This window comes from Marmota monax, unplaced genomic scaffold (genome assembly GCF_021218885.2).
Source record: "Marmota monax isolate L192 unplaced genomic scaffold, Marmota_monax_Labrador192_F-V1.1 WCK01_AAM20220418_F8-fsc00116, whole genome shotgun sequence".
Taxonomy (NCBI): Eukaryota; Metazoa; Chordata; class Mammalia; order Rodentia; family Sciuridae; genus Marmota; species Marmota monax.
The window spans coordinates 3935702-3953968 of record NW_026695220.1 but is presented as its reverse complement, the minus strand read 5'-3'; positions in this window follow the sequence as shown (position 1 = coordinate 3953968).

Below are 18267 nucleotides of genomic sequence, written 5' to 3'. Positions count from 1 at the left end.
ATGCTTATGTTGGCCCTCCCACCTGCTTTTCCTTGCTCTTCTGTTCTTTCTCTCTGGCTTTGTTAGGTCTACAGGGATACTTAGGAACTGGTGCACATGATTTTGTGCCTCTGGCTCTACTTGTGGGGAGACAAACACTGATAAGTTCATTGAACTATTTGTAGGCATAAGACTCCAAGACTATATACATGCTTTATCCAAGCAATAATATATGTCCAGCAGTAGTTTGAACAATTTTTATGACTATTACCCTTATTTGAGAAAAAAATAGAGAAAAGCTTGTCCAAATTATTTCTAATAACATCCAAGTACACTGCTTCTCTGAAAATATCTCTACCAAGTTAGCCATTTATAAAACAGCTGCGCTAGCAATCAGAGATAGAAACCTGTCTATGAACAGACTGGAGAAGAAAATGGTCTCATCAACAAAACAAGGAGAAGATACCTCATTCTCTCTGCCCTGAGAAAAATCAATATGTAATCAAAATTTTTATTTTTTTTCTTAAAACTACCCTAAAGGTTGAATTTGACTATTTCTCATACTGCCAGCTCTGTCAAATAGGTAAACAAAGAATCTAAGTACTTTTCAAAGTATTTCTCCCCACTCTGCCTCTTGCTAAGTTTAAAGTAAACAACTAGTAACTTTCTCCTCTAGTTTAGCATTTGATACATCTTCTTTGTGGACTTCCAAGATTCCCTGTGTTCCACTGAAAATAAAAATGGCAATTTCCCTTACTAACGAGATTGGGAAAGCACAGGGACACCATTCCTTGTTCTCACTTAGTAATGCTTGGTGAGTGGGGAAGGACATATTGATAAAGTGGGAAAAGCAAGTTACCAGCAGGACTAAGGGAGCAGCAGGGAGAGTCAAAATGTGGGATGAGGTGGTAATTCTGCATGGTAAGGGGCAATAAAGCAAAGAAGGAAGGCCGTGCCCATGGTGATGACTCAGCCAGTTGCTGGTATAGCAATGAAGTAGCAGAATGTGTGGTAAACCACTTTCTTACCAAGTCAGCTGATTGTGTTGTCACTCAGCAACAGGGAGAAAACTCTGTTAATACAGACCCCTCACAGCTTTCCACCACTCTACACTCCCAGCTTAAATAAACCCCACCAGCTATTTGAGTACTTCAGTGACTAAAGTCATCAAAAGACCACAAGGAACTTCCCAGGTTTTCAGAATGGACTTAAAGGATTATTTAATTTAATCATGAGTTGAAGATAGATAAGAAAATTTGTTAAAACGGTGAAGGATGGCATCTTGGGCATCTATGATTTGTGACTGCTTAGCATTGATTTCCTTTTCCTAACAATACCACACTTATTTTAGAGTATTCTTCTTATTATTATTATTTTGGACAGAAGTCTTATACTCTCTTTGTCAAAGTTTGAGTAGATGATTTAAACTAGACCAATCAGACACCGTCTGGAATAGACATTCTCTTGGGTACCACATTACATTAAAGAGAGAGAAAATGGTAGGAATTAATCTATTCCATGAATGAGGCTTTGGATTTTGCCACCATAGTACCATTCCTGTCATCCCCAGATCCTGAACCACTGGGAATCCCTTGGGTAGGCACATTTTAGCACATTCTTTAGTCTTACTTCCAGTTAATAAGATCTGATGTCTTTCAGATAGTTTCCTTTGCATAAATTAAGTAGATACTATTTCTGCGATTTATGTCTATAGAATCTTAATTTATTCAAAGGGTGTACGTGAATTAAGTATGTTAAAGGAAAACATGTCTTTATACTTGTGTGAGAAGAAGTATGGGACCATTATCAGAATTTATGCATTAATTCTGTAAACAACATTTTTTTTAAAAGCTTGTAGAGAAAACACACTAATGAAAATTAAGACAATTTTATAGAGGAAAATATATGGGAAAAGCAAGGTATTATTAAGCAAAAAATCAGGAAATAGAGTTTTGAAAATTATTTTATGGAAAAATATGAATCAGATGACTTAATAGATGTTTTAAAGATATCTGACATCATTGATTAATTTATTGATTGCCCTTGGCTTTAGAGGATAGATCTCATTTTAGTTGGGGTTATTTCATAATTACTTAGTCCTTATTGTTTAGTTGCTACAGAGAATTTATGGTTAAATTTGTATTACTGTGTATTCAAGGTTAAAATTTCAAGACTATGGAACTTGATTTGACTCAAATCCTCCAGAAATGAGAATTATATAGTGAGTTTTGTCAGAGGGAATTTAGTAGAATACAAACTTCAGGATTTTTTCCCCCTCTTTTAAAGGTTTAGCAACATTGATGACTCTTATGTGGGAAGAATTCTTGATATATTTTTTAAAAAGTCTTGATTATTTATCACATTCCCCTGTATATTATCCTGAAGGAACTTCAAGGATCATTAGGTACAATCCTGTTTATCAAAAGACTTAGTATATTATATTACCTTTTTAATGTATTTTTGGCAATGGTAATGAAGGCTTATTTGTATCCTGTGTCTGAAGTTTATTGTCACAGAAGTTACATAAAATGGAATAGAATGAGTGATAGAGTATCAGATATCATAGTCTTTATTACAGAAGAGCTTTGAGAATTATTGCCCTAACAGGTGTCCAGTTGCATAAGAAAAAGATCAAGAGGAGTCTGAGTGACACTTACACCTAGATTTAACTCTGCTTTTCCTTAAGAGAACCACACTTCCACAGTAGCTAGTTGGAGAACAGGGGGAGACTGGGGAGCAAAATCCACTGACCATACTTTTTTTTCAAGCTGTTCAACTCTTATGCAAACTCCCAAGGGTCTCTTCCAATTGGAAACCACTTAGGCCTATATTAATGTGAAAATTATTATGATTCAAATATATAAAAGAAAAAATCTGTATATTACAGATGGTATACAGAGTAGACTGATCACAAACCAAACCAACCAACCAGAACCGACTTATCTTTGGATGTGAAAGGAACAATCACAGAAAGAATGTGTGCACAAAGTAGATTTGCTTTACTTTGACACAAACACATATATCTTAATTCCTAAAATAATGCACTATGTGGGAGACTATGAAGACATTACATTTAACATGAACTTTTCAAAGCATATGTTTGCGGTAGAAGCTTACAATATAAATTAATAAATTCTACATAAACTAAGGTAAGCATTGAATGACCTTGGAGCACTGCTGCTATCCAGTTTGCTTTTTATTTCTGTTTGGTTGTTCTACAGTCTCCACAGTACTACTTATCCCAAACCACTTCTCACTGTTGGGAAGAATTTCCTATAAAGCTCCCCAATTATTTTTTGTTTTCTTTCATTCCTTGCCCACCTCAATTCTTGTAAATTAGCAGTTCTCTCACAGCCAAAACACCAGGAGGGGAGGAACCATGCAAGCACAGCACTCTCCTGTCTTGTACTTTTTCAACCGTGTCCACTGCTATTGATGAGACTACAGGCTTTGGGGATTTGGGTTTTGCTTATTTCTGCAGCAAACCTTGATTGACAGACCACTGCTTGTCAGACATTGTGGAGGAAAAGATCAGAGAAAAAGACTAATCTCAAATGCTGCTTTCAGAGAGCTTATGTTTCACTGGAAGCAAATAGAAAATAAAATGTAGAGTTAAGCCACTGGGATGAGTGCTTTGTTGCAAATGAAAATAGAGGTGAGATAAAAAGTGATTGGGCAGGGTGACTGTAGTTTGTGCTGCCAGACAGGGAGGGCTGCTCTCACTGGATTTCCTCTGAACTTCAGTCTCCCTGACAAGAAGCCAAAAGCTGAGACTTTGACCTTTGTACATGTAGTTAGGCAAGAAACCTTTGTCAAGTTCTTAAAACTGAATGTCAGTCTTTTCCTCTCAAAATTAAGGAACATAACAAGTTTCTATATTTTTGTGATACTAGAGATTGACCCCAGGGCCTCGAACGTATTAGGCAAGCATTCTACCAGTAAGCTACACCTCTAGCCCCTTTTATTTTTTATTTGGAGACAAGGTCTCCCTAAATTGCTCAGCCTGGCTTTGAACTTTCAATCCTCCTGCCTCAGCCTTTTAGATAGCTGGGATTATAGGTGTGCACCACCACACCCAGCTGTGGGACATAATAACTTTATTAAACTGTGATGAACAGTTCTTTTTGTAAGGGAAAAGACCTATTCTAAAGCAGTCATTGAACTTAGAATTTGTGTGCATTAAACACAATTCCCCCCAAATACAAACAGCTACACTAAAGTCTGTTGTTGCTATTATTATTAACACTCTCTCACCCCAGGTCAATCTTCTGTAGTCCTACTTTCCTAAAGTGCCTCCCAAGGAATGTTCTGTGGACCATTTAAAGGGTATGTAGAAAAAAATAGCGCAGCTGCTCATTTTTTCTCTGTGCCTTTCCTATTCCAATTTTCTCTCAGTGTTGGGCATTGCTATAATTTTCTAATACTCCAAACAAGGATTTTAGTTGTCATCTTCGAATCCTTGTTTTTCTCTGCTCTTACCATCCATGTGGATGTTTATGCTATTCTTGGATGTGGACAAGGGCAGAGCCCAGACTGCCTGAGTTCTTGACATAGCTGCTTCCTAGCTGGGCAAAGTAAAGTTCTTCATCTATCTGTGTTTCATCTGTAAAGTAGAGATAATAATAATGCCTACTTTATAGGATTTTTTAAATATGTTAATTTTATCATGATTTATTATGCAGCTATGGAAAACTAATACAATGAGGTAGAAGATAACTGCATAATAAATGATATTGGGCAAATTCTTACCAACAAAAGATATTTTAAAATGTTTTTACATCAATAATAATATAATATTAATTCCCTTACCTTTACTTTTTTTTCTTTTTAGGAATTCATGACAGTAGAGTGTATTTTGTTATATTATATATACATACATGGTGTATAACTTCCCGTTCTTGTTGTACATGATGTGGAGTTGCACTGGCCGTGTATTCATATATGAGCATAGGAAAGTAATATCCAATTTGTTCTACTGTCTTTCCTATTCCCATCTATTCTCCCTTCCCTTCATTCCCCTTTGTTTAATCCAATGAATTCCTATTCTTACACCGATCCCCTTATTGTGAGTTAGTATCTACATATCAGAGAGAACATTTGGCCTTTGGTTTTTTGGGACTGGTTTATTTCACTTAACATGATAGTCTCCAGTCCCATCCATTTACTGGCAAAGGCCATAATTTCATTTTTCTTTAATAGCTGAGCAATATTCCAATGTGTATATGCACCAAATTTTCTTTATCCATTCATCTGTTGAAGGGCATGTAGGTTGGTCCCATAGTTTAACTATTGTGAATTCAGCAGCTATAAACATTGGTGTGTTTATGTCACTGTAGTATGCTGATTTTAAGTACTTTGGCTATAGACTGAAGAGTGGGATAGCTGGGTCAATGGTGATTCTACTCCAAGTTTTCTGAGGAATCTCTACATTACTTTCCAAAATGGTTGCATCAATTTGCAGTCCCACCAGCAATGTAAGAGTTCACCTTTTCCCCACATCCTTGACAACATTTGTTGTTACTTGTCTTCTTGATAATTGACATTCTACCAAGAGTCAGATGTGAATGGAATCTCAGTGTAGTTTTAATTTGCATTTATCTAATTGCTAGAGATGTTGATTTTTTAAATATATTTTTGACCAATCATATTTCTTCTTCTGTGAAGTGTCTGTTCAGTTCCTTTACTATATAGGCACTATTATTTGATATGACAAAATGGGGATTAAACAGCATTTTTTAAATTGGGTTATTTGGGTTATTAGGTTTTTAAATTGGTTTAAGTTTTTTGAGTTCTTTATATATCCTGGAGATGAATGCTCTATCTGAGATGCAGGTTGCAAAGATTTTTCTCACATTCTGTAGGCTCTCTGTTTATGTTCTTGATTGTTTCCTTTGCTGTGAAAAAAGCTTTTTAGTTTGATGCCATCCCCTTTACTTATTCTTGATTTTACTTTCTGTGCTTTAGGAGTCTTGTTGAAGAAGTCGGTTCCTAAGCTTGACATGATGGAGAGTTGGGCCTACATTTTCTTTTTTTTTTTTTTTTAATTAATTAATTTATTTTAATTAGGTATATATGACAGCAGAATGCATTTTGATTCATTGTACACAATTGCAGCAAAACTTTACATTTCTATGGTTGTACACGATATAGTGTCACACCATATGTGCAGTCATACATGTTCCTAGGGTAATAATGTCCATCTCATTCCACCATCTTTCTTGCCCCCATGCACCCTCCCTCCCCTCCCTCCTTCCCTCCCCTTTTGGGCCTATATTTTCTTCAAGTAGGCACAGGGTCTTTGGTCTAATGCCTAAGGTCTTTGATCCACTGTGAGTTGAGTTTTGTGCAGGGTGACAGATAGGGGTTTAATTTCATTTACTACATGTGGATTTCAGTTTTTCTAGTACCACTTGTTGAAGAGACTCCATAAACATACATTTCTCCAATGTATTTTTTATGAGCAGGATGGTTGTTGTAAAGAGAAAATGACTGAATACTTCTAAGCACTTCACTTAGTAAACACTCTAAAAAATGCCTGACTTATAACCTATATCCTGAATCTGCTCCTATTTCCTCATCTACCTCATCTAGTCTTTTGATACTTAAGCTCTTGCCTGTCCCTTGCATATAACCATGCTACACAGCTGTATGCAACGTTGTCTTAATTGCCTGTTATTCCTTCACTTATTCACTGCACAAATACTTACAAAGCACTTACTATGTAAGGATGGTTGTACTAACTGCTATGGCAGGTTCTCAAAATAGAAACAACATCAGTAAGGTTGGGATCTAGTTGAGGAAAGGATTCATATACATGCAAAATACTAAATAATATGTGTTGACTAGCCATATGATTAAAACAGTAGGAGTTTCAGCCTACCTGTGAATACTCTCTTGTTATACGTAACTCTACATATAACCCTTCACTGCTTTAAGAATTTATATGCACGTTCTCAGGCTTATGCAGTATTTATTCAATTTTCCCTTTGATTCTTATCCTAACCTCCTCATTAGTTTTTTGAGAAGATGGAGTTTATCTGCAGTAGAATGTTAATGTATAGGCTCTGGGCATAAAAGAATCTCTGTTCTGCTACTTGCTAACAGGGAGATTTTGCAAAGTTGCTCAGCTTTTCTGAGTCTCATTTCCTCATCTATAAAATGGGGATTAAACAGCATTTTGGGGGGGGGGTTCATGTGGGATTGAATGATATAATCCTTGTAAAGCCTTAATACAAAACCTGACATTTGTAAGTGCTCAATAAACAAAACTATAATTATGATTGGGTTTTATAGAGCTCATGGTTTATGAAAAATATATATTTCACAGGATATCTAGTATAGTGTTTTCCAAATTAATATTTACTGTAATGAGACATTAAAACATAAAAATAGAAATTATTAACATTGAAATCAGTAGTCAGTACCTGTTCAACAAGTATTTTGTTTGAGAATATCATTCTTTTAATATTGTCTAATTTAGTGGAAGGTCAAATGTTTGTTACCAGACTCTAAATAAAATAATAAAATTAGAATCACAGAATGTAAAAAGGCAATAGAGATAAAACGAAGCGAAAGTTTTTGCTTGTGACACACTTTTTCTTTAGAAGTAAAGCAGAGTGATTTTTAAATTTTCAAATGTGGTTTCTCTCTACAAATTGGATCATAGGCCTTTCAGTAATCGGTGGGATGCTGATTCTCAAACACTTTTAAAATGTTTATAATTAAAGTCAGAAATTTGAACCACTAAGTCGGAGATGCATGTTCTCTACTTATTTCACTATTTCTTTCTTTTACTTCTCATTGCATATATTTATATCTATCTATCTATCTACCTACCTACCTTCATAATATGTATATATATTCTGCTTACCCTCTACTTATTTTTCATTGAATCTTAGTGAATATGTAGGACTTGTAGTAACAAATTGCTATAGGCTGCTTTGGGGTAAACATGAAGATTCAAGGAGCCACAGAGAGGATTTCTTTTCTTTCCCTGTTCCAAGGGCACCTAAGATATAATGACTCACTTCTTCTATTGTTAGAAATTAAATCTATCTCTGAAAACCAATTTTCATTTTATAAAGTCATAGTTTATAAAATGTCCAAAATCATCCCCAGGGCCACTTGAAAATGAATCATCAAAGATCTGGTATCTGAATCAGAAAGAGTGATTTTTCATGGGTCTTAGGCATGTCAGGCCAACAGGTTCATGGTTTTGTTTTTCAATGACAGAGCTTAAGAGGAGGTGGCTGAGAGGCCCATAATCATTGCATAGGCAAGGTCAAAAGGGAATTCTTCCATTCCAGGCAGGAGTTGCTTTCCTCCATAAAAAAGACTTGAGATTCAACACACCCAGTGTCTCTGTCTCAAGAGATGTACTAATTTTTTCCATACCTGGATGAGATACTAGGAATTAAATTATTAGACTGGAAACCTGGAGCATTCAGCAGAGAAGTCAACTCCCCCAAACTACCTGGGTTGGAATCTAAGAAATATCTCTCCCATCTAAACTGAAGAGTCAAGGAAAAGGGAATGCAGATAGACTTTGCAGCTATTAAATTAAGTCAGACTTCTTTTGCATTTTATAAAATTTGGGTAAGAAATTTGTGCTTATTGCTGTCTATACTTTTCTTTTACTTCCCAATTTTGTAATAAAAATATTTTTCATTTTATTTTAAAACCAGTGTGGGTCTTCATTACTTCACTCTCCTAACAGATAAAGTCATTTTTGTTAAAGCAGCTAATGGAAGCAGACATTCAGGGAGAAACAATGTGTCGACGAAATGTATCAATTTTTCATCAGACCTGGAAGGGCTGAGGAAAGGGTTTGGAGAGAGAAAAAGGGGATCATAAGATGTTGGAGAAGTGCTAATAAAGAGTACCCAGAGTGTTAACTTCTATAAATGTAACCCAAAGCAGAATGTTCTGTAAAATGTGAAGTTCAAAGCCAAATCAGCACTTGAGGCAAAAATGACACTTCTTTCTTGGCTTTACGAGACAGAATCCTGAAGGCTATATAACTTCAAACATCTTTCAAAATGCAATCATTTCTCAGAAGTACTCAGACTGAAGTATGATTTTAGAGTTGTCTATAGACATAAAACTCAAAAGTCATTACACCTGTGTGTATACTGAACTTTATATAGATGTGTATTACTTGGCAACCATTGTTATTGTTGTCCTCGAGTACACATTGTTCTCTGCCTGGAAAAGGTTTGTTGCCTGTGTGTGGTTGACTTTAAATGTCAAGACTGCTGCTGCCACCACCATTGCCATCCCTTCTATTTCAGCAGAACCGTGTGGAAAAATCACTAGCCTTAAAAAATAAAATTCTTAGGAATCAGGACAAAACGGTGTCCTTTTACTCTTGAGTCCTGCCTTTCTGCCTTGATACTTAGTTCACTCGCAGCTTTGAACAAGGAACAATAGTTAATCGCCTGATTGTTGGGAGATGCAAAGTCACTGTATAATTACTGTAGTTTTCAAAGGAATTCATATGTAGTTACTATGGACAACATGTTCTAGTTTGTGGAAACAATGCAATTAACTTGTCCTAGACTAATAAATTAAAGGTAGCATAAACTCATATAACAGCTGCAGGAAAAGGGAACTGGCTGGCAACACCTTTACTGAGGTCTCTTTGAACTTATTAGCCTCTCTACTCAAAGGGTGTGTATGGCTTTAGTGATGTGCGCATGCCCACATTTACAAAATAAATATATTAGGAAGTTTGAATGTGCTAGCTAAGGGAAAGAAAGCGAGGTAGAATGTAGGACGAAAATGATACCAAACCATTTCACATTAATGTGGGGTTCAAATATATATATATATATACTGTGTCCAGGGAATTCTTCTTTGGGGGTAGTTGGGATTAAACTCCAGGGGGCTATGCTACTGAGCTACATGCCCAGTCCCTTTTAAAAAATACTTTTATTTTGAGACAGGTTTTTTGCTAAGTTGCAAAGGCTGGCTTTGAACTTGATGATCCTCCTGCCTCAGTCTCCTGAGCCGCTGGGATTTCAGGTGTGTGCCACTATGCCCAGCTTCAGGGAATTCTTGATTATTCATAATGAGCTGAAATGTTCTTTAACTCTGATGTCTTCTTCCATTCATATTTAATAATAATTTACCTGGATTTTATTGAAAAAGAAGAAGTAGTTCTTAAATTTGTTATTCCAATGGAAGATTTTAGAGGATCATCAAGGAATTTACTGGTGACCTTTGGACCTCCTTTGAAATTCTGCTTTGATGTGTTTTGAGGAAAAGATCTAGAGTCTCCCAGCTTAGATAAGAATTGCTAGAACTGGAGGAATGACTTCATGACACCTAGGCCTAAAATGGATCTGAGAGGCCTGGGGTCTTGGGGACCCCTCAGCCTTCAGCCAGGAATACTCCATCAGTATGTTCATTTGCAGAAGAGGAAGATGTTGGTTAATCCTGAGATGCCCAGATGCTGGTAAACATTACTTTTTAATGTGTCCGAGAGGGTGTCTATTATAGAAGAGATGAGCATTTCATTCAGTAGATCAAATAAAAAGATTCACCCTTGAATTTTTCAAATGCAAATAATTTGAAGACACAAACATAATAAAAGGGCAGAAGAATGGTAAATTGGTTCTCTCTGAGCTGGCACAACTGTTTTCTGCCCTTGGACATCTATGCTCCCCATTGTCAGTCCTTCAGATTCACACTGGTTCTCAGGATCGGGACTACAACACCAGCTTTCCTGGGCCTCCAGTTTACAGACAGAAGATAGTGGGACTTCTTAGTTTCCATAAGCATCTGGTAAATCCCTCACAGTAAGCTCTTTATCTATCTATCTATCTATCTATCATCTATCTATCAATCATCTATCTATCTATCTATCTATCTATCTATCTATCTAATCTATCATCTTCTTATAGGTTCTGTTTTCTCTGGAGAACTCCGATTATTATACATTTGGCAAAATTCCCAACTCTAGTTGGAATAAGGTTAAGCCCTACTGACAGAAAGGAAAAATTTTCTTTCCTTTTATCTTTTGTTTGCCTGGTAATCATAAAGCACTTGTCTTATCACAATATCTGAAAGCAATCTCTCCGAGAGATGATCCATTCACTTATGGAGGTAGGTATTGTGCATTCTTATTTAGAAACTGGTCCTCTTTCTTAATTTCCCTGTTGTTGCCTATCCACTCTCAACCTTACTCAGATTACCAGAAAATAGGTGGAAAGGAGATATAATTGTTGTCTAACTGAAAGTGAGATAGAGGTGTTAACACTCTTTCGGCATTAGTGAACTGATCTGTAGACAGCTGTGTAATGACTTCAAACCAAATATTTTACTTTTGATTGAGTCTTTTGCACACATGTTTGAGTATTTTCTTTTCCTATGTTCCAGTAAATTCAATGAAGTTCTATTTTATGATTTTTCCCTAAAGCAAGACCCAGATGGCCAGTCTAACAACAAAAGGGACTTTTGAGCAGATGGCATTTGCTAAGTTATTTTTACATTTTAAAAATACAATATAAGCTTAATTAGTTTTTGAGTTAAGGAGAAATCTTATTCCAAGCTATTTAGATATACTTCTTGCAAAACCTTAAATTATATAAATATGACATCTTATATCTTTAGCAGAATTTTAAAATATATTATGTAAAAAATTATTTTATATGGGAAGAATATTCATTTATATTAGTTAAAAGGTACTATGAATTTATTATCCATTTTATGTTCCTGAAACATTTGTATTTTAAAAATAGTGATATAATATTTTGTTAATATGTTTTAAAAATAATGCTTAGTAGTATATCATTTAAATGATCCTTAGCAAAAAATCAAATATAACTGTACCCACTCTGGTGGTTGCTACATTTATTTGCTATGTCTTGTCATTTCAAAATCAGAAGACAGAACTCATTTTTAAGTAACTTTCCCCAAAGTTTCTATTATCAATATAAAGATAAAAATTATCTAGTATGTTCAAAATTTTGTCAAGATTTAATTCTACCTGTTTGCTTATATATTTTTTTTAATTTCAGAAGACTCTTAAAATAACAATGAAAACTCACAACTCCCATCACATCTATACTCATATTTCTCTACACATTATTGAAGAAAGAAAGCTGAAAAAGGCTTATTGGTTAAAAAATAATAATAACGAATGTCCTCTTATGATAAAAGCTGACAGAAAGGGTGAGCAACAAGGCTCTGCCTTGGCTGGAGCTGAGCAGCTAGGAGCCCAGGAATGGGGGTGAATCAACCTAGGCTCTGCCTCAGTATCTGTGGCAGGCTGGGCAAATTACCAAGTAGCACAGACCCTCCCTTTTCTCACTTGCAAAGAGAAGATAGTACTTAACTCATGAAGCTGTTTAAAAATTAACTAAATTTCACAGACACACACACACACACACACACAAAGTGCATTTAATACATTATTAGGTATTACTATCATTTGTTATGATAAAAGGTGTTAATTTTCAATATCAAGCTTCCAAACTTCCTTAAGGAAAAATCAGTGCATTTCTTATTTTTTTTTCTTTTTAAAAAGTTTATTTATTAAGATTAGTTATACATAATCACAGAATGCATTTTGCCTCATAGTACACAAATGGATCATAATTTTTCATTTCTTTTGCATTGCTTTTTTTTTTCTTTTCAGTTTTCGGTGGACACAACATCTTTATTTATTTTATGTGGTGCTGAGGATTGAACCCAGCGCCCCGCGCATGCCAGGCAAGCACATTACTGATGAGCCACATCCCCAGCCCAAGCATTGCTTATTTGTGACCATGAGTTTATCTTGTCAGAAAAGTAGCTGGACATTATTAATATGAAAAAAACACACTGATGTGCTATTTGTTGGCTAATTACACAATTTTAGAATTATAAAGTATCTAGAGTTTATGAAACTCAATTCTTTTAAAGCCAGTAGATTAAAAGAAACAAACCTTTCTTTGTTCCCAACACAGAGAATTGCTGCACATGCTCTTGGTGACTGTCTCAGGCAGAAAAAGTTGGCTAGAAGGAAATGTCACAGCAACAAGTTGTATCCTCTTATGGCACATGTAGGTACTTTTTTTTGCATACCCCTGGTCCTATTTGTATTTTATTTAGAGACAGGGTCTCAGTGAGTTGCTTAGTGCCTCGATTTTGCTGAGGCTGGCTTTGAACGTGCGATCCTTCTGCCTCAGCCTCCTAAGCCCCTGAGATTACAGTCATGTGCCACTGTAGGTACTTTTTGCAATTATAAAAATCATATAATTTTTGCCTATGTAATATTTACTTCTATTTATCCTTCCCTCCTTTGATGGGACCACATCCTAACTTTTGCACTCTGATATTTGGTACTTGGTAGGTTAGCAATATTAGTATTTTTGCTCAATAAATAAATGAGTGAATAAGTAAATGAATCAGGTATAGAGATGACTACTGCTTTTGAGTCCATCTTTGGACATGCTTGTTAACACATCCTAAACTGCTTGCTCTGTGGCTAATTAAAACCACCAGTTTTTCCTCTGTCACTACTGATGCCAAAAAAGCTATTTTAATTTATCTATACCTATGTGACCCTTTTCTTATAGCCTGATAACCCAAAATGTGCTGAGGAGGGCTGGGAATTTTAAAACAAGAACACTCTTTCAGCACAGTGATGGCTTTTTTTTTTGGTCTTGGGGATTGAACCCAGAGGTACTTAATCACTGAGCCACATCCCCCTTTTATTTTTTATTTTGAGACAGGGCCTCATTAAGTTACTGAAGCTGGTCTTGAATTTGCAATCCTCCTGCCTCAACCTCCAGAGACACTGGGATTATTGATGTGTACCACCATGCCTAGCTACTGTGATGATTTTTATAGTGTTGGTATCTCATTATCTGTTCTTACAGAGTACTTCTGTTTTTAATCTGCTTTTATATATAGTGGGGCTCCTTATAAGATTTTGCTTAATAGGATATACCTTTGAAAAGTTTTGAAGCCTGAATTCATATTTATAAAAAACATTTTAGTTTTTGGTTGCTGTAGATTGAACCCAGGTCCTCTTGTATGCTAAGTATGTAATATACCATTGAGCTATACCCCTACTCTCTGTAAAAATTATTAAATGTCAGGCTCTGTTCTCTGAAGTATACGAAAGAAGACAAGTTTGATTTCTCCTAACATCCAGGTTCACTTGATTTATCAAAGCAAAGAATATTAAGAGGTAGAGATAATTCTGGCATTTCTGGATGACTTGGAGCAAATGGCATTGACAGCTTTGTTCAAGGACGTTTACAAAGCTGTTCTAGGGCAGGGAACAGATTTGCTCCCACCCCAGGTTAGTAAAGCTATTTTCCTTCCCTCCTTGGAGATAGTCCAGGGTGATAAAGATAGTATCTCTCTCTGAGTCAGAAGGCAGATGTATTTCCTTATCAGAATAATAAAGACAATATTTCTCTCTGTAAGGGTGGTTGGGGAGGTTAGTAGCTAGCAGTTCCTTTAAAAGACTGTAGGCTTGCCAAGCTAGAGTTTATCAGCTGTGATCTTTGCCTATGGTATGAGCGTGTACAGCATTTACTGGGCTGCCACTGTATTTCTGCATTAGCCATGTGTGAATGCAAAGCTCAGGTTGTCAGCTGTGCCACACGTCCTACACTGTTTGAATCCATTCAGGCTCGTTGTCCCCTGATCTATTGAATCCACAGAAATTTGGCAAACTGACCTAGCAGTACAGTGGTGACTGCTGTTTGGAATGTGTATGGCTGCTTGATTGGTAGAACTTCACCAATAAAAAACATTGACCAGGCGTACCTAACCTGAAAGATGAAGTCCTATTGTCATCTGTACTTTCAGCTTTGTAGTCGTCTTGTGGTAGACATTAGCAACAGTACTCATCAACCAACAATGATGTCTGAATTAATGTGGTTTTTTTTTCATGAGTACTTTCAAAATCATAAATGCCTTAAATAAAAAACTATTATTAATTTTTTTCTTCCTGCTACTGTAAGGAGAATCTCTCTTCTCCCCCATCTCTCCACCTAAGTAAATATGTGATCCTGGCCAACTTCTAAAAAGAATGTTCCTCAAGTTTTATTGCACATAAGAGTTGCCTGGGAAGGTTGTTGCAAAAACAGATTACTGGGTCCTGCCCCTAGGGAATTTCATTCAGTGACTCTGGAGAGTCCTGCTGAATCAGCTTATAAAAAGCACCCCAGGGGATTCTGATTTTGCTGAAGTATGTCATACTCTTAAAAGACACAATTTTAAGAGACCAATAGTGTCTTTAAAATGATAATAAAAAAATAGATGAGATACAATACATCTGTGCCTTTCTTTTGAACTTTGCAGGTTTGGCTGGGGCGGGGGCGGCAGGTAGCAAAAATCACATTCTTACAGGTTAACTCAGCACTCAGTTCTAAAATGCTGAAACCACACAGGGCTTCTTTAATAAGGACCTGAGCTCCCTGCCTCCGTTCCTCCACCCTCCTAGTAATGGTAGGTATCACTAACCCAACTTGTCCAGAAGTTATTCACTCAAGACCAGTATAAGGTTTTGGAAACATTCTTCATTCAATACAATGTCTTGGATAGTAAATCATCTTTCAGTATGCACCTTGGTCTAGATTGTAGGATTATAGTGTTAATTTGAAGCTACATTAAATCTTTCCACAGCCAAAAGACCAGGCTCTCCTGTAACTCTCTCTAGATCCTTATCTGGTACACCTTTACTTGAATGCTGTCACTTATATTTCATATGAGTGCAGCTTTCTGGGAGTTTTCCTATGAACTCATGCTCATGTATTTTAGGATGGGTTTGTGGGTGCATAAATTAACTTTAGCATTTTGTTGTTGTTGTTAATTCTGAAAGTTAGCTGATTGTTTCATGGGCTCAATTGTATTCCTCTCCAATTCATTTATTAAAGTGCTAGCCCTTTTTAACTGCAGAATGTAACTGCATTGAAAATACCTATTAAAAGAGGTAAATAAGTTAAGGTCACTTAGAGTGGGTCCTAATCCAATAGGACTGATTTCCTTTTAAGAAGAGTATTTTTGTTTTTTCTCAGCAAGAGAAATAATATGTGAGGGGAATAGGGAGCCTACATCCTGGGAACAAATTTTTACCCCTCAAACATCAGATAGAGCTCTAATCTCTAGAGTATACAAAGAACTCAAAAAGTTAAACAACAAAAAAGCAAATAACCCAATCAACAAATGGGCCAAGGACTTGAACAGAAACTTCTCAGAAGAGGATATACAGTCAATTAACAAATACATGAAAAAATGCTCACCATCTCTAGCAATCAGAGAAATGCAAATTAAAACTACTCTAAGATACCATCTCACTCCAATAAGAATGGCAGTCATTACAAAGTCAAACAACAATAAGTGCTGGCGAGGATGGGGGGCGGGAAGGTACACTCATACATTGCTGGTGGGACTGCAAATTGGTGCAGCCAATTTGGAAAGCAGTATGGAGATTCCTGGGAAAGCTGGGAATGGAACCACCATTGGACCCAGTTATTCCCCTTCTCGGACTATACCCAAAAGACCTAAGAAGAGCATACTACAGAGACACAGCTACATCAATGTTTATAGCAGCACAATTCACAATAGCTAGAATGTGGAACCAACCTAGATGCCCTTCAATAGATGAATGGATTAAAAAATCTGGTATTTATACACAGTGGAATATTACTCAGCACTAAAAAATAATAAAATCATGGCATTTGCAGGCAAATGGATGGCATTAGAGCAGATTATGCTAAGTGAAGGTAGCCAATCCCTAAAAAGCAAATGCCGAATGTCTTCTCTGATATAAGGGGGGGGTGACTCAAAATGGGATAGGGAGGAAGAGCATGAGAAGAAGACTACCACTAAATAGAGAAGAGAGGTGGGAGGGAAAAAGAGGGAGAAGAGGAGTTACACAGAAGATGGAAGGAGACCCTCATTGTTATACAGAATACATATATGATGTTGTGATGAGAAAAAGAAAAAAAAGTGTGTCACATTAGATTGGATAGAGAGAAAGGATGGGAGAGGAGGGGAGGAGTAGGGAGGATAGAAAGGGCAGCAGAATAGAATAGACAATTTGATTGATGTATGTACATTCCATGTATGTATTATATGTCAAAATGCATTCTACTGTCATGTATGACTAAAAAAAATAAATAAAAATTTTTTAAAAAAGAAGAGGACTTTTTTTTCTTTCTCAGTATTGGGGATTGAACCTAGGGCCTCAGGCACACTAGGCAAATGCTCTACCACTGAACTACATGCCTGGCCCAAGAAGAGGGAACTTGGGTTGAGATACACAGAGGGAAGATGAAGAAGTAAAGACCTAGGGAGAGGACAGATATCTACAAGGCAATGAGAGACCTCAAGAGAAACCAAACCTGTTGACACCTTGATCTTAGAGTTCTCTGAAGTATACGAAAGAAGACAAGTTTGAGTTCTCTTAACATCCAGGTTCACTTGAGAATTATGAGAAAATAAGTGTCTGCTATTTTGCTTGAGTTCTCCTAACATCCAAGTTCACTCAGAACTATGAGAAAATAAGTATCTGCTATTTTAAAGCCACCCAGCTATGTGTGGTATTTTGTTATAATAGCCCTAGAAGAGCAATATAAAAAAAAATAATGAGGAGACTTTCCGTTGTCTCTTCTTTCTAGTTGGAAAGCAAATGAGATGTTTGGAAGTAGAGAATGCTTAAGGTTGAGCCGGATTCCGTAATGCACACCTGTAATCTCAGCTGGGAGGCTGAGAAAGGAGGATTGCAAATGGAGGGAAACCTCAGCAACTTAATGAGACCGTGTTTCAAAACTAGCCTTAGTACTAAGAACACTGGAGGTTATGTTGGTAGGTGGCCAAAGAAAATGTATTGAAAGAATAAAGAGTGAATGAATTTTAGATCACATAAAAAACATCATTTCTCCAAACTTTGAGAAAATAAATTTAATATTTAGGCCACCCAGTCTGGTACCTTGTTGCAGCAGCCCTGGAAAATACATAGTGTTTTCCTTGAGGGGCTTTCAGGGAAGGTCCTCCACATACCTTTTATGTCCTGCACTTACCTTGCTTATGTTCTTTCTACTGGTGCTACAGGGCATCTTTAGTGGACCACAGCATAGACAGTATCCACTTACATTAGAATTCTGGTTTTAATCTAGTCAATAAAATCATTTCGATCATACCTAAGCTTCCCCAGCCTTGTAAAACAGAATTATTAGACTATTTCAGTGGGTATTTTGCTCTAATGAATGGGCCTAGTTGCAGGGGTATTTGATTTATTTTTCAATATATATTTTTTGGCTGTCTATTATGTGTCAGGAATTG